The sequence below is a fragment of the Columba livia genome, chromosome 2, assembly GCF_036013475.1.
Source record: "Columba livia isolate bColLiv1 breed racing homer chromosome 2, bColLiv1.pat.W.v2, whole genome shotgun sequence".
NCBI classification, from domain to species: domain Eukaryota; kingdom Metazoa; phylum Chordata; class Aves; order Columbiformes; family Columbidae; genus Columba; species Columba livia.
Window position 1 is genome coordinate 66,004,762 of NC_088603.1, and position 25,790 is coordinate 66,030,551.

The 25,790-nt window shown below is 39.6% G+C and overlaps 1 protein-coding gene across 4 annotated transcripts in view; it reads right to left on the reverse strand.

Annotated features, from left to right (window-relative positions):
* The window catches only part of CDKAL1 (CDK5 regulatory subunit associated protein 1 like 1), a 416,136-nt gene that overhangs the window by 317,484 nt on the left and 72,862 nt on the right, over nucleotides 1-25,790 (reverse strand). The window lies entirely within an intron of this gene.

A 25,790-nucleotide genomic window follows, 5' to 3' on the forward strand; every position in this document is an offset into this window, starting at 1 on the left:
GATGCCTTTAATCTGTTGCTTTCCTCTTGCAATACTACTAATTTCCTTTCCTCTTGTTGTATTAACTACCTATTTCAACAGAAGATGCATCAGCTCAGAAAGATAATTAAAATTAGTTGCATAATCTACTTGATATTTAATAAATAGAAATGTATAATACATGAGTACTGTTGAAATAATGAATCACTGTACTAAACCAGATTATGTTCTTCCTCACCTGTTGCAGATAAAATATTTATATACATTTCAGTTGTTATTTTAATTAAAAATTTGTATCCCAGTTTCATTATCCAGACCCTCGCTACAGCATTTTTAACAGTGCAGTATAGTAAAATTGAACATTATAAAATGTTTGTCACATTAAGACACCACCACACTCCTCTGATCAGATGCACAAACCAAGTCTAAAAAAGACTGTACTTACTTCAACTCAGATGGCACTTCCCTTTCTTCAAGACAAAAAATTTAAAAAGAACACCAGTTAAGGCCAAGTGGTTTTCTCTTGTCAAGCAATTAATATCTCCATGTTTCACGGGTACATCTAGGATTGTTACTTATGCAGTAGCTTCCAGGTAACTTGGAGAAATTGTACAAGAAAGTCTATAAAATAAAGGTTGCAAAAGGAATGTGGGAACAAAAAGGACATATTTCTGCTGTCCTAACTATGAATGCAGCAAAAGCCCTGGTCCTTCCTCCACAATCCTTAGTCTGGGAGCCAGGCAAGGAGGACCTAAGACAGCTGAAAGGAAGATGCTCTGAGGACACCTCACCTTCATGAACTTTTAGAGCCCACCCTTGTAATGCTGAGGTAGGAGGAAGGAGGTGACAGATGGATGCTCGTGCTTACCAGGAGTAAGTAACTCATCCCTATTTCACTGCTTCCACATATTTGATGAAAAACAGAAAAGTACCAGCTCTGTGAAGCTAATAGTAACACTGAATCACAATGTATTTACACACTGCCCAGGACCAGCCTGTAGCAGTTGTCAAAACTTAGCTGCAGGGGTAAACAATTCAATTCTTGCATTTCTTAAGCCATAGAAAGGGTCATTTTTCCCCAAGTCCACTAGTCATAGCATGACAAAACTTCAGTGGATATAGCATATGCACTAGTGTTTATTCAACATAGGTTTTCTCAATCTTATATTGAGGTGGGGTGGGCCTGCAGTTTGTTAGCTAGTTGGTCTTCCTGCCTCCCCGCCCCCGCCCCCCTCCCAAAAAGAATAAAAATCACCCTGTTTTTAACAGTGATCAGCCAGCCTACCTATTACATGATAGTTAACGTGGTGTTATACATGTTACGCTACAATGTAGTTTTCCGGGGAAAACAAATACTTTGAGTAGTGAAGGATTCAGATTGCAGCAGAGTAAGCAAACACTGTGTTTGCACACCTGTGCAGATTCAGCCCAATGTTGCCTTTGACCACCTGCAGCTGTAAGGATGGACATGCACCAGTTCGACAAAAAACAGGAGGACACTTGCTCACAAGACACAGGGCTTAAAATTGCTTGCCTAGATTGTAGCTTGAGGTGCACATAAATATCTTTATTTGATTCTGAAAAGGAATTTTTAACTGTGTTCTGTAGATATGCTTTAATAAGCCATACAAGTGCCCAGAGACATTGTAGCAAAGCATTTTCATGCACAAACATATGGGGGGTGGGGGGAAGAGAAACATCATAGTAACTTTAGCAATATTTAGTCCAGACAGGAAAAAAAAACGAGTGTCTGTCTCACATATGCTCTACATTTTCAAGTGACTCATATCCCTACACCTCTGTGAGGGACATTTGTGCAGGCTGGGGCACAGCTGCTTTCAGGTTTCAGCCTCAGGACAAGCTTGTCAGTCACTCACTGCATTTAAACCATTAAGTGCATGTCAGATCAGATCAGCCACCTGTCCTTGAGGGCTGGATACACAAATACACACCAGCTTTTTTCCTTTTAAGTCTTATTTTTTAAGCACCAAAAAATGGAGGAGGAACAGACATAAACATCTAAGTTGTTCTTGAGTAAGACCCTCTGTAGACATCACTCCACAACACAGAACCCAACGCCAAGAGCCACTAACATTCCAGACGCACAGGAGCTTTCCTTGAGGTAATGCTCAAAGACAAGGTGGCACAATCCTTGACGCAGAAAAGAGAAGGGAATGGGTATCATAAAACCCACCAACCTCACTAAGAGCTTTCATACCTGTTAAAATTTAAGGAAACAAATTCTCTAGCCATGGAGGCATAAAATTATAAAGCTAATAAAAATAAGCTTATAAAAGGCTAAAAATGTATTTAATATCTTAGAATAGTTCAGTTGGAAGGGACCTGCAGTGACCATCTAGTCCAACTGCCTCATTCAGAGCCACTACTTACTGTCTCTTCCAATACTGGGACGGAAAGTGGTTGAACATTCAAGACATAAAAATCTCACAACAGTAAACTGACAAATTATTCTCCAAAATTCCTGCTTTAAGAACTAAGTAACTTAATTTTAGAAATTGTATGTTTTGGAAGAAAATGTCCATAAACAGTTAACAATTATCTTGTTTACTGACCCTGCTCCCTTTTTTTTTTTTAATTACCTTTTTTCGTTTTTACCATCGTGCCTCCTAGCCAGCATTATAAGCACTCTGGCTTCACTCAAAAGCATTTGAAAGTGAATATGCTTCTATGCTACTACCCTCTTTTCTTAAGAAAAGGACAAAGACAGTATTTACAAATATCTGGACTTTTGCACAAAAACAAACAAGGGAACAGCAGTGCTCCAGACTGGCTGTGTGAGCAAACAAGTAGTTTGTCACTGAGAGCATTTCCATTTGTAACAGCATTGTTTTCCAAACCAGCTCTTGTTGGCTCTGCTCTTTGACATCAGAGAAGCCGAAAGAAAACAAAAAATCCCTCTCCTGTTCACAGTCAACTAAGCTCTTCCTCAAAAAAATCACTTGAAATTTTATTTATTTATATATATATATATATATATATATATATATACACGCACTCCAGAGCTAGATGGGCACAGTCTCCTAGCCTCAAAAAACATTTTTTTCTTTTTGGTGTCTTGGGATACAACAGGTTAATACAGTCATATTAAAAAAAAGTCTTCAAAGCCCCTTCATCAGCAAAGTAGCTGCATAGAACTGTAGAAACAGTCAGATGGGATCTCCAGAGAGCTCTTTAACTCCCCATCTAGTTCCAACACCTGCTCAAAGCTCATCTGATTTGAAAGTTCAATAATGCAACCCAAAGCTGCCCAGTTGAGTTTCGAGCACATCTGAGGATAGAGACTCCTAAAGATGGATACCAGCCTCTCTGAGCAACTGCCGCTGCTACTCACCTCCTCTTGCCTCGAATGCCTTTTTTATTTTCTCTTCTTTATAACCAGTCAGAGCTACAATAAAGTCATTACTCTCATTTTTCCCATTACGACCCCAAGGTCTTGCTGTCAGACCGCTGCCTCCTGTCCTACCACTGGGCTCCTCTGAAAAAAAATGGGTTCCATTTTCTTTGTAGCTACAAATTAGGCAGTTGAAGACAGCAATGAGATCTCTTCAGCCTTTCAGACATCTCAGCAGCCATTTGATAAATTCCCTCCAGCTAGTGGATATCTGTTTGTCTTCACAAGTCCCAAATTGGGCAGTTTTCCAGCTCCTTTCTCCTAAATAATAAGCAAGAATAATCACTTCCATCAGTTCGCTTGCTACACTCTTGCTAATGCAGCTGATTCTTTGGCCTTTATTATTGAAAGGGTACACTGCTGCCTCAACCTGGTGTCCACTAAGTTTATTTTCTTTTCTAAACAAACAAACAAACAAGAACAAACACAAACAAACAAAACACACACACACAAAGCTGCTCCTGTAGCAAACAGTTCCCAGCCCATGTTGTTTATTCAAGGTACACATATCTTCCTTCACTGAACCTCACAAGGTTCTGTTGGCCCACTCCTCCAGCTTCCTGAGGTCTCACCTAATCACAAGCCACTGTGCCAAACACGCTCCTTCCCTCGGTGTCATCTGCAAACCTGGTAAGGATGCTCTTCATCCCATCATCCCCATCAGTAAAAGAAATGTCAAGTAGTATTAACACCCAAGAAACCCCACTAAGACATGCACTATGACCGTGCACTTTCAAAGAACTACTTAAGAGTGACAAGGCTGTCACTATGAATTAAAAAACTAGCAAACAAAGTAAGGTTTACTGCAAGTAGTGTGTCTTTGACTAAGCACACAGAATTGAAAGGTCCGATACCGTTACAAGTATGGAAGATTAGACTAGCTGACTATGATGTTAAATTCTCTGTGTAAAAAACAGGTAGCAAACAGCCAGACATGAAGTGTTCAACACCTTAAGTTCAAAATTAATAACCTTCAACAGATATTTATTATCTGTATAATCAAAAATTGTAGTTCAGTGCAGTGAGAGTGTCAGTAGGCAAGCCAGGCTGCCCTGTTATTTCTGTAACACAGGGATGCTGCACATGGTCCTAAAACAAGGACTGGGGAGAAGAAAGCTTCACCCATATCTAACTGAAAGTATGGTCATAGATTTGGATAAACTGTTTAACACTGAAATACTAAATCTATGGAGAAGGGGTACAATTTTGACCCATGTTTGATTTCTCTAACATAACAATATTACAAGTCAACCAGGGATGATGAGGAGATTAAAGGTGATGTGGCTTCACACCTCAGAGTCTTAAAAACATGACTGGATTCAGCTGCAAGCTCTGGCATACAGAAGAGTAAAAAAACCTTAATGCTGCTGGATTAAGCATTGCAGTGGGACTTAATTAAGCTGGGTCCATTTCCCAGCTCAGCTACCAGCTGCCTATGGGTCGTCAGTTCTCCTAATTCCTGGATTCTCTTAAAACAAAATTGATGATACCTTTCTTCTTCACAGAGCAGATTAATTTCATCAATATTTGTTAGACGCTGATTATACAAAATGCAATTAAGCACATAAGCACAGTTTTCTTTCTCAAGCTCTCGCATAATTCTATCAGTATCCACATTTTTAAAACTTCTGCTAGCTTCGAATATAAACTACTCTATGGAAGATGCCCCAAGAGGTCTACCAGAAAAAGCCACAGCCAGGCACTGAGGCAGAAGACCTGTGATTCCAGAGTCTTGAACATTTTCCTTGTTCCCAAATCACCTATAGCTGGGTCTTTTGCAGCTAAAAACCCTTTAGGGAGCACAGCTGCCCTTCTCCTCATGTCCTGTCAAAACAGCCAAAACATAGTTTACTTTCTGTGTCCATCCTAGAAGTCAGGCTTTCCAAGATACAGTAAGAACTCCATGTGGAAAGCCAATATTTACTGGGCCACTTCACTTTAGGGGTCCCAGGTTTCCTCAGACCTCCTAAACAGATGTTTCATTACTTACTCAAATACTGTAATTTTCCATAGAAAAAAGGCAAGCCCTAGTGAAGGTAGGAGCAGTAACAACTTCTTTCCATGCTAAACCCTGATGCAGTTTACTACTGCCTTGTCTGGTGTGGGCACCAGATTTATCACACAATTTCACTTTTTTTGTGTCTTTAAATAATGAAAACTACAAGGATCCTAAAACTACCTGTATTGACCAAGGAAATACAAAATTAGTTACACAAGAAGCTTAACATAAAAATGAATCATCAGGATAAAGTTTAAGCTGGTGCAAACATATGCCTTAACCAAGGACTCCTGGGGGTAATTCAGCTTTCAGTCCCACCACATGTAAATTAGTATCAGTCCTACCATTTCAAGCTTTAGATTTTCTTTCACTACTAATCGGTACTGCAATTTGGCATTTGCCAACTGACATAGAAACTTCTGGAAATCACAAAACTTTTTATCTTTAAAAATCTTACAAATTAGGGCTGAACTAAACCATAAGCAGCATTCAAATTCCAGTGTCTCTATTTTTTTTTTTCTCAATTCTGAAGCACTCAGTAATGGATTTCTAGTAATGTGAAGCACCACAAGGCTAATTAATTTCAGCAAAACAAGGCAGCCAATTCACGTCTACAAAAAAAACAACACGTTACTGTGTAATTTACTCATCCCTTTTACATGAGAGTGGAGAAAAAAACCTATAATTTTCCTGACATGCCCCATGACTGTGGCAGGAGGCTGCAAGCCCTGAAGATGTACCCGAGGGAGGGTCTGTGAGGGGAGAGGCTGCCTGTTATGAGACCAGCTGAGATGGCTGGAAAATACACTTTTAGCTGTATTCACCTCCAGTTCCAGCGAGGCTTTCACCACCTCCCACTGGAGTGCCAACTCCCTCGTGACTGCTTTGGCTCTTCCCGCCCAGAGCAAACACCACACCTGTATCCCGCAGGTTCCAGATGATAAAACACGTCTCAACTTTGCACACCAAAAGCTCCGTCTTCCTCAACCCAGGTACCTGCATATACCCGACACGCTGGGCTTGGCAGCTGCTGTACAGCTTGTGTTTGGGGTTTTTTGCTTTAGAACAGCAGTTATTTGCAGCACTTGACAGGTGCAAAGCTAAGAAATGTCTTTTTTTTCCTCCGTGTCTGTAGATAGTTAACCCTCGCTGTTTAAACTTTAACTCGTGAAAGGTGAGACAGATTTTTCTTTCATTGTTCGAGCTCAGTGAGCCTTCCACACCAAAGTGCAACTGAAGCAGAAAAAGACCAAAACATATTAAATGTTGTCCATACAACTACTGAGATAAGTGTATCAAGTACTACTTAATTTTTCTGAATAAACCTGACCCGTACCTGTCAGTTTAATTCGCAAAGTGGCAGCGAAGGCACTGGGAGTGCTTCTCAATTTCAGCCTTAAAATAATATGATGGTTTTAAATGGTCAGAGTAATGCTAGAACCATTTGTTAATCTACGAGGACCATAAAATATAGCTCTGCAGGTGCACTTCAAGTCACTGTGGCTGTAGTTGCTCCTGAGCAATGTGAGTTAGCTGGCCTACTAATTAGTCATAACTGAGGCAGCACTTAAAAACGCAATCTGTTGAGCCTGAACTTATACAACTCCACTCCAGAAGGCAGAGAGTTACTTCCTTAAGAAACCATTAACGTTTGGTAAACAAAGGGTATCTCGTAACTCTTCCTCCACCTGCCGGAAAATCCCCACAGCCCTGGTAACCTCCCTCCACCCCCCACCAAGGGGTTGGGTGCCCAGTTTGCTGGGCTGGAGGTGGCGACAGGAGAGGCGGATGGAGGGACCCCGACACTTCCGCACCTTGAGGCCTCATGTCTGCAAGAACCGGTACTGGGCAGAGTGACACGGGCTTCACACCCCACCGCTTCTCGCTCCCAGGCACACCTCCTGCAATCCACCTAAATATGCTCAGAACTCACCCCCTCAGATAAGTCTACACCAACCAGTTGCAAAAGATTTACTAATTTCTGTAATTTACTCTTCAGGTCATTTTTTTTTGAGCCTGAATTGTTTAAGGCTAGTTACGTCTTGTTTATCAAAATCACCTGACATGCAGTGCTATGTACTTCAATATTTTTCGTTGTAGAAATATAAGTGGTTTATTATTTGTAATTTTAAAACAATCTAAAGTAGGCACTACTGAGCTGCTGCACTCATTAGATCGCTTGCACAAAGTCTATTCCAGCAATTGGCCAATACCTTATTTTTCAGCTCAAAACCCCTCCCATCCAGCAAGCTGAAATTAGATTCTAAAGTATCTAATTAGTTATGGAAACTTCAGCATGAAATCGTAACTCTCCAGAAACCAACCTCTCTTCCAAGAATATGACTGAAGATTCAGTCCAATGATACACAGTGTTTTGCCAAAGATTGTTAAAGTCTGGATGACTTTTTTTAATAGCGAAATTTCAAGATGGCCAACCAAACAAGTTTTCATGACAGGCATGCCTTCTGCCAACACAATGTAAAAAAGCTCATATTTGGCCACCTTACAGGCCTCTGAAAAACTGCAGGTACATTAGCTCAGCAGAAGGCACAGATTTTAACCACATCCTTCAGAGATTCTGACCGCCCCAAGCACAAGGCCAGGATGCAGCATCCCGACTACACAACCAGAAAGCAGAGAGCCTCTACCTCCTCTGCTGTCACTCAGTCAAGATGACCTTAGTCCCTCACTCTACAAACTTTAATTCCCTTTACTTTATTGGATTTTATGGAAGACTAGAGAACTGCTTAGAAGAATTGAAGAAAACTTTAAGAAAATTTAATATGGACTTTTTGACTGCTAATTCTGCTTTAAGTGCAATAATGCGCAGTTTAGAAGTAATGGCATCTTAAACATCAGAGCTGGTTTTGATGTGCTAGGAACTAACAATTTGACTGAAGCCATCAGTTCAACAGACTCCAGGCAAAATGGCCATGTTACAGTGGAACACTACAAGAATAAAACAAAATTACTTTGGTTTGTGGGTTTTTTCTCTCCTCCTCAGTCATTCTATATCTAAATAAGCAGCCATTAACATTCCTATTTCCGATTCACTCTCCTGTTTTCCTGTGTTTTTACATACTGGCTTTTGTATTGTTTCAATAGCTCTCCTATGACATAACAGAAGGCAAATAGAAAAGAAACATTTGTATTAAACTGTTTATTCACACTTCATTTTTTTTTAATCTGTTAAATATTTATCTAGAGATCATTTACTGGTAAAAACTTGCCTCTGAACAAATTTTGTGGGAACAGTTACAAGAAAAAAAATCACCTTCTCCCAATTAGAAGAATTTGTGATGACATACTTAAATAACAAAAAAAAAACAAAACCAAAACTTTTACCAATATATCAAGGGTAGGAATTGGTTCTTATTCTGATATCCATCATCTGTTTGAATGAAGAAACTGATCCTCAGAGAACTGCACAGAGGTTTAGAGATTTTACATATTCCATGTAAAGCAGAAATTCGTCCCCCTAAGCCTACTGCACATGCAAAATTTGCCAAAAAATTGTGCAATTTCTAACAAAAGGGAGTGAGGTTTCGAAAGATAATCTGATATTTCCTAAGTAATTAGTTCCACAGAAGATACTATCACGATCTCCTTAGTATTTCTGTTAAAATGCATGTTTCATAGCTGCTTTTTACACAAAAAAAGGAGAACTTTGCAGTGGAGACCCAACATTTCCCACATAAATCTGTTCCCTGGGATCATCTGACATCTGTCACCTTGGCATGAGCTAAACACTGATAAACAAGGGTGTTTGCTTCACCTTCTACAAACCAGAAATGATCTCTGCTTTTAATCTGACAAGACAGTTTACACTGGTTTTGCCAATGTTTCTAGATTACTAACACCCATGGGAACTTAGGAGTTAAGGAAAAGGTGATTTGTTAAGTTTGCACCTTTTGAGGAAATTTTACCTTGAGATCAAAGTTAAGTTCTGAACTCTGGAAATGAAGTTGTTAAATACATCAGTGATTTACACACTGAGATCACTTCATACCAAGAAGTAAGCTTGTATCAGAGGCCTATCTAGAAACAACTGAATGGGGATTTTTCAATTACTTTCTTCCAGTCTTTAGTAAGAAACATCTGTAAGCTATTTGGGATTCCTTTTCAAAGTGAGCAAACAGGATGGAGGCAGTTCAATGCCAAGAAATCTCATTAGCGGTTTTCAAACATTAAGAATATCAAATATTAAATCAACACAGAGTAACACTTCAATTCAGCATCAAGCCATGCTTGTAGTACTTTCCATTGGACTTTGTATCTACCTTATCGGTATTCCTTCCCCTCCGTATTTGTGATGCATTTTCAGCTGAGAGTTAAGCAAGGATGCAAATTTTGTCATATCTCCCCAGGTGGTAACCCCTAACAACAGAAATTGTGCACATGTTTATGGGAAAAATATTTTGAGTATTAAACTAACCTGTAATTTACGACTCATGCATGACTTCCTCTGGAAATTGCCATAACAAATAGATAATCATAACCACTGACAAAGCTACCTGTGCTTCCTACTGCTGTGGCTCTAATCACCCAAAACCTCGCTCTGTAAAGCCAGCAGGTAAGTCTGGAAGGCACAACAGGAAGTCACTTTAATTTGCTCTTCTCTAACAACTCATTAGGGTAGAGGAAGACCACATTCAAGATAATACATTGTGTTTCATGCTGACTACAGTCAGAGTTCCAGATTCATAGGAAACAGGAGCAGGGAACAGAAACCACCACTTTGCTTAAGAGTTTAATTCCTTAATCCTTCCCAATGATATAATTTTTGATAAACAAAGTAAAATTTTGCTCTCAAAGAGATATCTGACAACATCCTCAGGTGATATAAAGCTAGCATATAATCAGGAACCTTGATGTATCGATCACACTCACACACACACACACACACACACACACACACACACACGGGGCAGGAGATATATATACAATGTGTCTTTTATATCTCCAATGTTTGTAAGTTATATAAAAAGCTCCAGCACTTGATGTAGCAGTATTTATTTTGATTGCTATATTACAAGTCCAGGAAGAAGGGGTGGTTTGTTTGTTGTTTAGGTTTTTTTGGGGGTTCGGGATTTTTTTCTTGTTGTTTTGCTTTTGTTTGTGTGTTTTTTGTTTGTTTTCCAACTGCTAAATGCTGTGCACCTCTGCAGACAACCATGGACATCACAAATGCACAGACCATCACCACCAGCCTGTGCTTACATGCAGCATAAAGCAATGAATAAATGAGGCTGCTTAAACTACAGGGAATATGGATAATCAACAAAGTCCAGTACTATTATACCTAGAATTGTGCCACAGGAGGCGGATGCAGATCATTATGAGGAGGGACTGTTTGTGTCAGCCATTGCCTCACTATGGGGGCCTGCTCAGAACCCAGCTAACCCAGATAAGGAAAACAGACAAGGGACCTTAGGAATGACTGATAAAGATCCCCACTTATATGTTCCTGTTGTACTTATTTAACTCCTCAACCTGCATGGATGCTAATATCTATAAACAAAATAATTTAACATACCAACTAACAAAACTATAAACAAACATGTTTTGTTTAAGTTAATGTAAAAGGAAGATTTAAACAGCTTCAGGAATTTGATTAAAGCAATTTGTTTAAACACAGCAGAGAAAGCAATGGTCCTATGCTATTTTTGAGTATTCTCACTTTCCATCTACGATACAAATTCCCAGCAATCCAGATTTAACCTAAGCCTACCTAATACCCAGGTATTATTCAGCTTGTAAAGCTTTGAGAATCCTAGGAAACAAAGTATTAGAAACTATGTTAGGGTATTTAAAAACGCATATCATCCAAGTACAGCTGCCTCTGAACTTCAGATGTTCTCAGCTCTCCCCTCAATCACAAGGACAGGTTACACAGGATGACAGAGACCACGGCCTTGTGAAACAGCTCAGTGAGAGGTCCAGGAGCACACACAGAGCTGCTCACCTGTGGGTATAGGGGGCTGTTGGCAATGAAGATAGCTGCTTTATTTCCACAGCTGTCTCCAAATTCTTGAACAGTTACTGTGATGGACAAACACACATACACTCATCTTCACTGCTGCTGCAATTCAAGTTCACCAAACCCAGTTAATAATACTACTTTTTTTTTTCCTCTCACCTGCAGGGGAAATAGCTCAGCTGATATAGATTTAAACCAGGGATTAGAAAACTAGGACAGACACTTAAAACCATGCCTAGGTAGGCAAGACGATACCACCTGGTCACCCCTGATCAGCATGGGACCTCACAGAAATCCAGGAGGTTATTTTAATGTTGGCACTATACCAGTTTTCAGCAGACACAATATTTCAAGCAAAAACAGGCAACTAAACTTCATGATTGCAACAAAAATAAACCTAAAATGTACTGCTTTTCCTGGGTTTCTGAGTGTTACATGAGGAAGACGGTTAAGATGTTTAACAACCCATGCCTCAGAGGCAAAAGCAATGGGATTTGATTGAAGGCATTACTCATTACTCACAAACAAAAATAACAGGTTTTGCTTGTTGACATTTTTGAAAAGAATGAAAAAAATACCAGATTGTTATTCTGAAATTCATCTCATGGTAGTATCAGTAGCCTGTCACTAAAGGTAAGCAGGCGGACAGGGAAGACAGAATGTAACCTTCCAGTAACTCTTCACAAAGTTACAAGTGATGTACAGAGCTCTGATCTGAGCGGTGTGACTTGCAGGAGACATCTCGTCACTCAGTGTCAACTCCACTGAAAGAAAATTCTCTCTTATCTCATGTTACTTCCAGGAACTTGGTGCATCAGATTTCAAACATTGAGATATTGCACATATAACAACAATGGTCCTGACCAGGTAACTGCAGTGAAAGTAACTGATTTACATTTGGTGAGTTTGTTCTACCTCAGTAGCAGCCTGTATTATACAAAATATCTATTTAATTCAGAAAATACATATTTAAATTAATTGAACACAAGTTTTAAATGTGGTAATGGAAAACTCAGAATAACATTAAAACACACTCGTCCTTGGTCAAGTATCTTTTTACTGCAGTCTGTTTTTGAGATTTGTGATGAAAACATTACGACTGGTATGATTAGTGAACGAATGTGGCTGCAGAGTGGTGGAAGATTCAGAAGGGATAGTAGAAGGAGGGACACAAAAAGACCCATATTGACAGCACAGGAATTGGCAGGGGAGCCAGATCATAGCCCCTCTGTACGCAGCTTCTCAGGACACGGTGGCAGGAAAGCAAGTGGCAGCCTAGAACAACATAATAACATACAGTCGACACCCAAAGTAAAACAAAAACTTAGGCCACTAGGAGACGATGGCAGGAAGATGAAGTGAATCAGTGAAGCTTTAAGATGCCCCAGATAAGCAGCCAGAAGCAGACCAAGTGAACCCTAACACTTGCAGGCATCGCATAGGAAAGGAAAAAACAAAGATTCTAACCTGCTGGGTACACTGCAGAATATGAAAGGAACATAAAAAGCTAACTTAAGAACAAAGGAGGCATTCCTCTTGTGATCCCGTGAATACATACGCCATGGTAGCTGAATGCTGAACACAACACAGACACGTTTCGTTGCTTGTGAGCATGCAGCTATGAAACTGTAGGAATTTTATCAAAATGTAAACCTCTTCCCCTGGAAGGTCTTCCACTGGTTTTGCTGCACTATTGCTACAATACTGCACCATTAATTCCTGCAGAGGGTCCAGTGTCATAGTCAAAGATAAAGTGGAATTACTCCTCTAATGAGAGGCTCTGCAAACAACCTCAACTTCAATTTCTGGTTCATTCAACTCAGAAGCAATCCCTCCTGTCTCTTATAATAAAAGCAAAAACAAAGAGAAACATGATACAACTAACAGATCAGCTTGTAGTATCGACAAGTCATGCCCCTCTTCCATGTGCATTCACATATCAGTATATGTTTTTCCTTCTATAAGCATAACTCTAGAATTCTTATGCATACAAGCTCCACTTCATGGATAAAATTAGTGTTCTAAACACGTGGGGGCAGAATTCATATTCCCACAGTGCAAAGTGAATGAACATGATCTTTAAAAGGGAAAGCAAGCACTACATTGCCTATTCTCACAGACTAATGTAAAGTAAATCCCTTTGTAGCTTAACAAAGATGGCTTACTAGATTAGTCAGTGGCTCAGTGTGTCCACATCACTGCAGAAGATAAGATTCCTTATAAAAAAATAAAGAAAAAAAAAAAAACACAACAAAAAACACACCAACAAATTTACTGTGGCTCAGCAACAAAACACCCTATTGAGCAACTTCAGATCTCAATGCTGAGGAAAAGGTAACCTCATTAAAACTTAGTAGAAGCTTATCATTATCATTCAAGTCAGGCAAAGTAGGAAAAAAATTGTCACTCCCTATAGTAAACATATTGAAATTAGAAACCAAGGAAAAACACAGAGAAAAGCATTACAAGTCAGCACTGGAGAAGTAAACAAACTGCTTGCATACTGCTGTAATGATTTCCTAATTTTATTCAAACATCTGGATACCCCAAATCCTCAGGACAGTCAGCAAAGGTTAACAAAAGAGCACCAAAGCTGTGTTATTTCAACAGCTTGTCCCTTCTGGGGAATCATAGAATGTCCTGAGTTGGAAGGGACCCGCAAGGATCATTGAGCCCAATTCCTGCTCACACCATGTGTCTGAGGGCATTGTCCAGTCTCTTCTTGAACACTGTCAGGCTTGGGGCCGTGACACCTCCCTGGGGAGCCTGTTCCAGTGTCCACCACCCTCTGGGAGAAGAACCTTTTCCTCGTGTCCAATCTAAACCTCCTCGGCACATTTTCCTGTCATTCCCTTGGGTTCTGTCATTGGTCACCAGAGAGAAGAGACCAGCGCCTGCCCCTCCTGCTCCCCTTGTGAGGAAGCTGTAGCCCCATGAGGTCTCCCCTCAGTCTCCTCCAGGCTGAAGGTAAATGCAGGAAAGGAGTATGTCACACCAATGACAGCTAAAGTTACTTGAAACGTGTTCTGAGAAGACAAAATAGAGCTGAACCCTCTACCCTACCACCTGCCAGTTGCTCCTGAAGCCCCTAGGCATGGCCACACCTTCGGCAAGGGGTGAAGCTGGAAGCGGCTGCACCACAGGGACATTTCTAGCGGGGAGCAGGGGAAAGAGGAGGGAAACGGGGCAACTCCATCTGTTGTCTTCTCTTCCCATGGAAATACTGCATCAAGCAAGGGACTCCAGCTGGAAACATCATTATGCAAGTAATGTAATTTAGGATGTCAGAGGAAGTCAGTTACAGCCCATCTACTCAATAGAAACATACTCCCTGACAATTTTCTTATGGATGTGACAATGTAACCTTAGCATGTGGTTTCTGAGCAGTCACAAGAAATTCCAGCAAGACACACTGCATCGCAACCACAGCATCAGTAAAGAATGACAACAACAGAGTGCGCAATACCTGGCTCATTCTAATTAAATGTCCTTCCTCCAACAATCGTAAAATGCTGAGTACCATTTCACAACAGCTTAACTTAAAAATTTTGCAACAAACATATTTAACTGGTATCTTTTGTGAAACAGAAATGGAAACCACAAACTGAAGAGCATGTACTGCTTGCTGTAAAAATTATGAACTGTTGACTTAAAAAACATGTTGCTCAAGAGATATTTTAACATTGTATTTAATTCCTATTATGCTATTAACACCAAAAACCAATATATTTCAAATATGAAGCAAATAATCCTCTTCCTTATGAACACATCTGTTAGTGGAACAAAGGAATAAAGCCAGTAGGAATTGAGCTGCCATTTCAATTTCTACATTATAAAAAAAGGAGATGTGTTAATGTCATTAGACAAGAGATTAAAAAGTTTGTGAGTTTCTTTCTTAATGTCTACAATAGGCCAGCACCACCAGCAGTGTCATCTTCTAGTCCTTTGGATCCTTAGAGATCTCCATCTAAATTGCATTGGGGAGCCGCCAGCTTCATGACTGCACATCATTTCCACAGTAAATACTAGAAATTATTTTCCCATTGCAATAACATTTAGAAATTATGTTGATTTTTCCACTCAGCCCCTCATCCCAACTCCATTTCAAGGGATGTCCATGAACTACCAAACACCGTAACAAAACCAAGCATTTCACCACACCACCTGCATCTTCATTTTTTTGGAGTTATAGGTATCAATCAACAGGTATACAGAGAAAAATTTCTCATTTGACAACTAGTATAAGGTAAATACATACAAACTCAAAGGCTATTACAGAAACAGACTAGTTTAAGGGTACAGTTTTCATTTAAAAGTATGGGAAAAAAAAATCACAAAAACAAACAAACAAACTGGAGACATATTTCATTTTTATAAGAAAAATCCATGCTACCCACTATGATGAGAGATATTCACAAATTGCTCCTATAGTGAATTTCGCTATATTTTAGCCAATATTATTTAACATTCTTCTTTTGTAAAAAAACAAGCCTCTGCATCTTCACTACTAAGTTTCCCTTGAGATCATGCTAATGAACTACAACACACTCAAGAAAAACAACAGGCTTTTTCCTATCTGGAGCAAATCTGTATACAGTTGTTGGTTAGTATTTGTGCTATGTTGGTAGCTGGAGGCACTAATGAGGGTCATTTTCCATTGTGCTGCGAGCTGTAAAACAATATGTGAAAAACATTGATTATTTATCCTGTTAAGAGCAGTTATTAGATATTATCTCTATAGGAAAGTTTCAAATTCAAACACATACATGGAATGAAACAATTCCACGGTCAACTGTTTCTTGCTGTTAGCCTGTGCTTCTGCTGTTTCTTCAGGAAAGTTTCAGATGTTTACAAGTAAGAGGAAGTGTTGGATGAATAGTTAAATTCAAAAGAAATAATTGTCTATCATAAACCCTGCCAGCATTAGAGGATGTTCAAGTCCCTCACATAAGCACAGTGCACTGGGGTTCAAGACAGCAGCTGAGGTGTTCAATGCCAAATGTTAACTGCTTTTTTTCATTGGCAATATCCCAAACCTGCCTTGACTAAATACGCCAAAATAAAAACCTCAGTACCGTCACAGCCTGTGCATTACATGTGTATTAGAAAGACACATTACAACAAAACTCAGTGTGAAAAAGCAAAAGCTTTGTTGAATACAGACAAAACAGAAAACTCCCCAATGTGATTTCTGCCCTTCCTGAGTCAGTGTCTAACAGAACCACATGCCGACACCCTTGCAGAAGTATGTGAGAGGATGCTTTTTTCACTCAAGCTCACCCAAACAAGCAACCATTCTCTAGTTTAGGACAAACACGCGTTAAGTATTAGCAGATTTTTTTTGATCCAAAACCAAATAAAACCCATACTCGTCAGTAAGGACAAGTTTAGATCACGTTGACTTCTGCATTAATCCTGCTAAAGCAAGTTTCTGCATGTTTTCCTGTGCTCCCTCCCTAGGAAAAGTCAGGCCTGCTAGAACAGCAGCCAACATGCAGTTAATTAGATAAATATTCAAACCTATCAACCACCTGCTTGCAGCACTCAAGGCATTAACCTTTTCTGCTCAGTTCATCTGCCCTGAGCTGGTAAAACAAAACACCTGTTAACTTAGAGGATCATATAATATGCAAAACACTGATTTTCTAAAGCTCATATAAGCCATCTAAAAGCTAGTTAATAAATACTCTGCTTTCTGCTACTGAAACTTTTGTCACTCTAATAGTCATCACACACATTTTTAATATACACATGTGGGCAAAGATCTTTGGGTTTTTCCCCCCTCTTAAAGAGAACTCCCAATCACCATTTCTCACTAGGACTTTCATGATGAAACTTCTAAAACAGCAATGATCACTTCGTGTGGAAGTTTTATTTTCAATTTTGCCCAACACCTGTCCCACTGAAAAGTAAAAAGCCTTACTGGAACCAAAAATCCTTTTTAAAAGGGAAGCAGAATCAATTTACTCTTTTTCAGCAGCTCGTGGAAAATATTCTGATCTACTAGATACAAACTCAGAAAAGAAGTCTTCAGAATCCACTTTCTGTGTGCAGGTAAAGCAAAGTAAAGGTCTGTCCTAATCCTGTCCTACATCATTCCCATGGACCTCAATTAATAGTATGTCCTCTCTCAGCAATGCTATTACATATTTGAGGTAAATCTAAAATGTCTTAGTCTCTCCTGCACTTTTTAGTGCTGGAGCAATTGACTTGGCTACCTCCCATGAGAAAGAAGGAAGAAATCCCTCAACAGAAGGGAGATGAATGTCAGGTGGCAGAGGCAGCAAGAACCCCCACTGCACACCCCTGAATGGATTGCAAGCCAGAAAGTTCAGCTAAAGTAGCCCACTACTGGCCATGGTCTGCTTGGGTAAGTCACATCTATTTTTCTGAGGAAAAAACATCCAGCCTACTGTTTGAAGTCACAAAAACCCACACACTGCAATGTCTCAAGCTGCTTCCATTTCCAGTGGTCCTCTGCAATCTCACCACCCCACGAACCACAAGGTCTTAGCAAATTGTCTCCAGCTTTCTTTGCCTCATCAAATTCAGCAGGAGCCTTTTCCACCTGCAGCCATGCTGAATTCAATACAAACTGTTAATCTTCTAATCCCAACCCACCATCCACATTCCTTAAATTCACATAGACAGAGGCAGACTTTATTCTTTTTCACACCATAACACAAAACAGATTTTTTTAAAGTTTTTATTTAGTAGCCTGTGTTTTCAACTGCAAACAAACAGAAAACACTCTGACTAGTAAGGACAAGCTAGAGGTCAACCTGCTAACCTGACATGTGAGTTTAATCGAGGGAGGAACTTTAACCAATGCATTAGAAATTCAGCACTAATGTATTCAGAATGAGGCCTCCTCTTGTGAGAAAAGATCATTGTTCTCATCCTGTTGAAACAGGTGAGACATTTTCAAATAGCTTTTAACATGTTCTTCATGGAAATGCCCATAATGTGAGACCAAGAATAGTTTTGTCTGAATTTCTCCAATCCCTCAAAAAGGCTCTTCTGTAAAGCCTTCGATTAAGTAAGAAACCAAACGTAAAACTTCTAGCCCAAAATGGTGCCTCCATCTTCCTGATCATTTATTTCTATTGAATCTGACCCTGGTCTAGGCAAAGAGAGGGGCACTGAGAGCCCAAGGGGAACGTCACATCCCTGATGCAAGCACATGGCAGAACAGCATAAGAAACACTGAGAAAGCCCGGTACTTACTTTTGCTAATTTTATTAAACCTCATTGGTTGGAGAGGTTTCCTAAAATTAGGCAATTAGACCAAGTCTGAGAGGAGGGAGAGCTGTTTTGTCTTTCAACTAATGATAACATCAGCAATGCAGTCTAAAGAGAATGAGATCCCCTTTTCAGTGTTGCTTGTCTTCTTCAAACAGGTTTCAGAAGGTTATACGTGCATGCAAGTTCTTGTTCTAAAATGCTGACAAAAGACGAAGTGCAGCTCTGTGCCCCTTTCGGCTGAGGAGAAAGGTGCAAGTGTTACTCCATTAGCCACCTGGGCAGCTCTACTTCCCAAATCAGAAGCCTTCCTTGTTCACCCATATCACTGAAACGTCATAGTTTTGCACTAGTTTGCAAAGAAAAGTGTATCTTGTATATTTAGCAATGAAGTTAACTGCTTTTGAAATGTCTGTAAACACTGCTTGTAACACAGCAGCGCTCCAGGAGCCTACGTATCTGAGGACCTGTAACTAGAGCCCAACCAAAAAATTCAAATACAGATCTATGAAGTCATGAAACAGAATTGGCCTCTCATGCCCTAGAAATATTTTCTTATTTAAAATGGCAATCAAACCTACATCAGTTTCCAATGATCTGTCTCAAGGCTTAAAAGACTGTCTAAAAGCTAATTAGCCCCCTAAAGCATCTGAGGCTTAATAAGCTGTGTAGAACTAAGGCCACTGCGCTCTCTAACCTCTCAAAGCATCAATATCACAGAGTACTTAAAATAGTCCCAAACGTGTTCATGATAAAGTCAAAATGATACCCAGAATAGTGTTTAAAATTTGAATTTAACAGGCCCTGTTCTTGGACTTTTTTTTTTTTTAACCTTGTTAAATATTAAAGTGCACACAAGTTTATAACCCAGGCTTTTGCAAATCTCCTTTGCAAAATGCAGCCAGGTAACACACGTAATCACAAGCAGTCCATAATCCTTTTATCTTCTAAACACTATACAATGGAAAACAGTTCTATATGGTCTGCTTTTCCTCTGCTTTTTATAACATCACGTCAAGCAGCTTTTAACATTCTCTCTCATGGCAGACATGTGTACACGAAAAGGAATGCACTCAAATGCAGAAAAAAACCCTTCCACTAACAAACATAATTTAAATCACAGAATCCTTGACCAACAGCTATGTTTTCCATCAATGTAAGACAATAAAAACACAAATGACAATACTCAATAAGTTAAAAAAAAAAATAATAAAAAAAACCTTACCAGATCAGTAAGTTTTTAAATGAAGACTGCCAGTTGAATAACATTTTTGTTCTAAGCATATAACATCCTTCTGCAGCATCTCTAAGCCAGAGAGCGCAACACTATGCTTCACAGTAAAGCTTAACCATCTATTTAACTGTGAAACTGCTATTGCTCAAGCTGAGAAATGTTAACTAGTAAAATGAACATAAATATAAAAATAAAACTGATTGAAGTGTTTTGCAGTACAGATGAGCCATCACGATATGAAAACAGAAATATCAAATACTGAAGCTGAAAACCCTTCTAGGAAATTTTTCCCAGAAAAATTCTGAACTTTAAAATACACACAAGAAAAGTATTCAGTGTTTTCATCTAACTAATTTGTACACTTTATATCAAAGATTCAAGTGCTTTCTAAGAAATTTTATTTATTTATTAAACAGAATGACTCATGCTACAGAACTAATTTTAGAATTAATTCTGGTTAATGATGTGTGATTGCCGAGATCTTTACAGATCTCCCATGACTGCAGAAATGTAAGCATTGCGCACAAATCTATCCCAATAAAGGCTTTGATGAAGCCCAAGTGCAGCAGTCATATAAGGTTCTCTGGTTGTTTTTAGAACAGTGACTTAAAATTCTAGTTAACCGATTCATAGCCTCCATCGAAAACTAAGTACTCATATTATCTGAGGAAAATGTTTCTTTTGCACAGCACGTATAGTATATATCTTTTGAATACAAGCATTTCCTCAATCTGTGAGCATGTAAGCCTTTCATTGTGGCAAAATGATAGATTTTCATTGATGTTATCTAGACTAATTTAGGAGGTCTAAGCAAGAAATAATATTATTGGCAACTTCTCCTAAAAAAAAAAATAAAATAAAAAAATCAAGCGCCAAGTTTCCTTCCACCCAATGAAGCTTGTTCCACAGATACTTTTACTTCAGAGAATCCAGCTCTTCCCCAATTTTCTTCAATACAAGAGCAGCTGAAAATAGCAGTACTCCTGCCTACAGTTCCTAGAGCTGTCCTGTACTCTGACACAAAGCGAGGCAACGTAAGATTTCTATAAAATGCAATGAATAGCAAGGCTATGACACTCAGCTCAAATGCAGTAGAAGTGATCTTCTTATGCTAACAGGATCTATAAAATAAACAGCTTTGAAAGACTTACGTTTCCAGAGGTATTTCACAGCTTAAACTTTCCTGTATAAACAAGTGTAAATCAAAGTCTTCTCTTACACTGGAAATTTATTAGGAAAACCAAAAGGCTTAAAGCTTTAAAGAAAGTGATAACACTTTATTTCGTTTTAAAAGTCAGATATTGGGGTTTTTTTCATAATTTGCAAACTGCATTATATAAGTTACATTCACAAACATTAATAAACAAAGAAAAAGTCTTCCAGGGTTATTTTCACTTGCAAAAATAATAAGCAGTAGGAAGTTGTTCTTATCTCTTATCTTTGACCAAGCTTCTGTGTTTCTTAAAGAACAACCTCCAACATCAACACAACTGCACTCAGCAAACAGAAATTCTACAGCATCCAGAGGTATTTTTACTTCTTCAACTTAGTCCACTTGGTCCTGAGAGCCTTAAACAATTTGGTCTAAGATCAAAGTCCCAATAAACTACAATTTCAACAAACTCTGCCGGTTTTGATATTCCTTCCAGCATAGAAGCGAGATCCCATATACAGTGTTTATTCATGAACTGGTGCAAACTGAAGCAAGGAGAGAACTGGAAGCCACACAGTGCTACTTCAGCACTAAAAGCCCCCACATTTCTGTCACAACCCATAGCTACCACAAAGAAAAAGGTTGAATGCACACCAGAGTGTGCCTTAAAATGAATGCAGTAACAGATATGCAAGAGAGTATATGTTAATGTTATATATTAATTGTATATATTATTTTCAACGTTGAACATTATTATAGTGGGTCAAACTTAGTCCACAACCATGAGACAAACCATGAACACCTCAACAGCATAACCATTCCGTACTCCCCAAATGGCACCATCCTAGCTGTTTCAATCAGATTTTGTGTGTGTCCCTATCCATAATACTTCAATCAGCAAGAGAACTCCTTAAGTCCAAGTCCCTGAATGCACGAATGACTGTTCCCAGCACTCAGGAAAGGATCACGCAAGGGGGAAGATGGCTACCCAGAAACACGCAGCAGCCTCAGAATTGTCAGAGGTTATTAGGAAATGTGCGTTATGTATCTGAGATATAACAGTCAAAAAAAAGAGTATCAGACCACACGTGGATCAGTGAAGCGTGACACCAAAGAACAGAGTAACTTCATTTTAAAAAAAGTGAGTTCCTCTAGAACATGCTCTCATGCCTATTTCTCTTCAAACAGACTTAATAGAGTCAGAGTGGTTTATGTAAGTTGAGATCAGTAGCTTACTTATTGAATGCTTATTCTTGCTGTTGTTAACAGCCAAGTTTTAAGCAAGCTATTCTTGAACAAGATAAATGGTAGCAGAAAACATGAGTCAACAACCTTCTGCCATTGAAAAAAAAAGTCTAAGGAAACACCCCGAAGTGAACGATCATAGAACTACCCATCATCACAAAAACGTCCGAATAAATATAGTAACGTCATCTGGAAGGACATGATGATATTTTACTTATACTTTATTATTTGTACTGCTTATTTATAAAACATCTATATACATACATGAGTTGGTTACACTGACAAAAGATAAGGTCCAGAGCAAAGATATAATACCCAAACATGATCAGGAAAAAGGGTTAGAATTAAGTGTAGACTGTAAGTTACCTTTAAAAAAGTGTTTTGAAATCCTAAATTTTAAAACAACATAAAGTCAACTTCACAAAATATTATCAGCAAATATTTAAGTCCTGCCCTTGGGGAGGAATTACCCCAGTCAGCAGGCCAGGCTGGGGCTGACCCAGCTGGAAAGCAGCTTGGCAGGACAGGCCCTGGGGTCCTGGTGAACACCAAGTTGACCATGAGCCAGCAATTAGTCCATGCGGGAAAGACCACCACCAGCCTCCTGGGCTGCTCTGTGCACTGAATCTCCAGCAGATGAGGGAAGAGGATTTTTCTCCTCTGCTCAGCCATGGTGAGACACACCTAGAGAACTGGGTCCAGTGCTGGGCTCCCCAGTACAGGTGAAACAGGGACAAACTGGAAGGAGTGCAGGGAAGGGCCACAAAGGTAACCAAAGGTGCGGAGCATCTGACATACAAGCAGAGGCTGAGAGGGCTGGAACTGTTCAACCTGGAGAAGAAAGGGGTCTGAGGAACCCCATCAATGTGTACAAACACCTGATGAGGAGGAGGATGCGAGAGAGAGGGGATGACAGAGCCTGGTATTTCACAGTGGTGTCCAGTGACAGCACAAAAGGCAACAAACAATTTGAAATATGAGATATGAAGTTTAAACCTAAGACAATTCCTTTTTACTATTAATATAAGGATGGTCAAGCACTGGAACAGGTTGCCCAGAGCATTTGTGTCTCTTGAAGATGCTCAAAAATCACCTGCACACAGCCCTCAGCCACCTGCTCCAGCTTTTCCTGCTTTGAGCAGGGTTGAACAAGACAGTCTTCAGAAGTCCCCAACAAGCTTTGCCGCTCTGTGGTTCTGTGTATATAATACTGCCTATACTACACTTTTGCACTGTAGGGATATAGAAAGAGACATAATTCATTAATCTCTACATATGCCATGTGATAAGTGACTGCTCATCGACAGCAAAAGTAATACCATACACCCACACTAGCTCCTCTGCCCTTGTCTTCCTTTCTCCCCTGTACCCCTGCTCCCGCTTCCCCCTTCCCAGAAAAACATGTTCTCATTTCATAACAGCTGCAAATTGGAGCCATTTAAACCACAGACCATCTCCTGCTTCTCTTATCCTGAGGTAGGATCCTGCCAAAACCCTCCTCAGACATTCCTCTTATTTTAAGATTAACCAACTGAGAATTAAATCTGCACAGGAAAGGCTCTAAATTCCCATCCACAAGTTAATGGTCTTTAAGCAACTCTTTGCCCTCCACATCATCACCCTGGCTCAGCAGCTTCAACTTTACTGATATAGAAGAGCAGCAGACTACTTCTAAGAACTACACAAAAAGGCACAGAGACTATACTGTCAGTTGACTTGTATCAGCTCTACACATCCAATGGAAAGGTTTGGACAGTTTGGAAGTGGTTTGGTTTTGTTTTTAAAAGAACATCAGATCAAAACCAGTTGAACTTTCAGAACGTGGGTTCTGACACATTGTCTGGCACACGGTATTAGTGAGGGATCAGCTTCTCAGACAGTCATTCTTCAACCACCATTGTGAGCACACTACTGCTGGTTTGAATGTTTTGAAGTCATATATGCAAAGAAAGCATTCTGGTTTCATCTGGGATAATTTTCTTCCTAGTAGCTGGTATAGTGCTTTGGTTTGGATTTAGTATGAGAATAGTGTTGATAACACATTGATGTTTTAGCTGTTGCCACGCAGTCAAGGACTTTTCAGCTTCTTACACTGTGCCAAGTGCACAAGCTGGGAGGGGACACAGACGAGACAGCTGACTGCAACTGGCCAAAGGGATATTCCATACCATATGACGTCATGCTCAGTATTTAAAGCTGGGGCAAGAAGAAGGACGGGGGGAGGACCTTCAGAGTGACAGCATTTGTCTTCCACAGTAACCTTTATGTGTGATGGAGCCCACCTTTCCTGAACATGGCTGAACACCTGCCTGCCCGTGGGAAGGGGTGAATGAATCTCTTGTTTGGCTTTGCTTGTGTGCATGGCTTTTCCTTTACTTATTAAACTACCTTTATCTCAACCCATGAGTTTCCTCACCTTTACTCTTGTGATTCTCTCCCTCATCCCACCAGCAGTGACTGAGTGAGTGGTTGCGTGGTGCTCATTTTCCAGGTGGGGTTAAACCATGACAGAAAGTTATGCAGCAGAAACTGTTGCGGAGGGTAGAGAATAAACAAACAGAAATACTCCTCCCATGTGACATTCATGATGCTATGTAACACCTTCAGCCTGAAAAATTTTTAATTCGACAGAATCTTACTGTGCTGAGTATTAATTTTTCCATTCAGAGTATGTTTGCTTTGACAATCCACATACCACATGTTTAATTCATCACTCAACCAAGAAAAACAAAGATCCCCATAGCTACCAACAAGTTGTTATGACAGGATATAATGGCAGTTCGTTTTGTATCACCTGCACTGGGTTTGTTGCTGTAAGAAATTTAGATGTATTTGAGCAAAGTTGTGTTCTTTAGAGATATAACCTTTCTTCACTGTTTTAAAACACAAATACAGCTGTTGCTGCTCTTTTCTGAGATGGAGGAAGTTTAATCTTTCAGTTTGAAGTCCAATGAAAGAGAACTCACGTATGGTTCTCTCACCTATGTCTAATGAACATTATTAAAAATGATCAGAAACAACAAGAAAAGTTCTCCATAATTAGGAACTGCCATGATCTGAGAGAATGACTGATGCTACAGGAAAGGAGTGCTTCTCAGCACACAGGGGAAATGAAGAACAACCAGGGTACCCATGTGTCAAAACAGAAAGAGTATAGGGATAAGTAATGAAGAAGAGGAATAAACCCAGGCTACAAATAACATCAGGCTCATTAATAGAGCAGCAACAGAAACATGAAGTTCAAAGAAATATTTACAGTCATTTGCTTTTAGTTAGACCCTCTTTCTTAACCAACTCTTATTCTGCTGGTTAAAGGACACACACCACACCACATCAATTCTGGCACGGGATTAGTAAAAAAGAAAGATGACCACAACTGAACGGGAAAAAGATCTTGTCATCCGTTTTGCTGGCCAACACATTAATTGGAAGTATTCTGAAACCAGCTTTTTTTTTGTTTGGCAACAGTAAAAAAAGAGCCAAAAAAGCCAGTCTCATCACCAAGCACAACACCAGCAGTCAGGAAATGAAGCCCCTCCGAGGGGT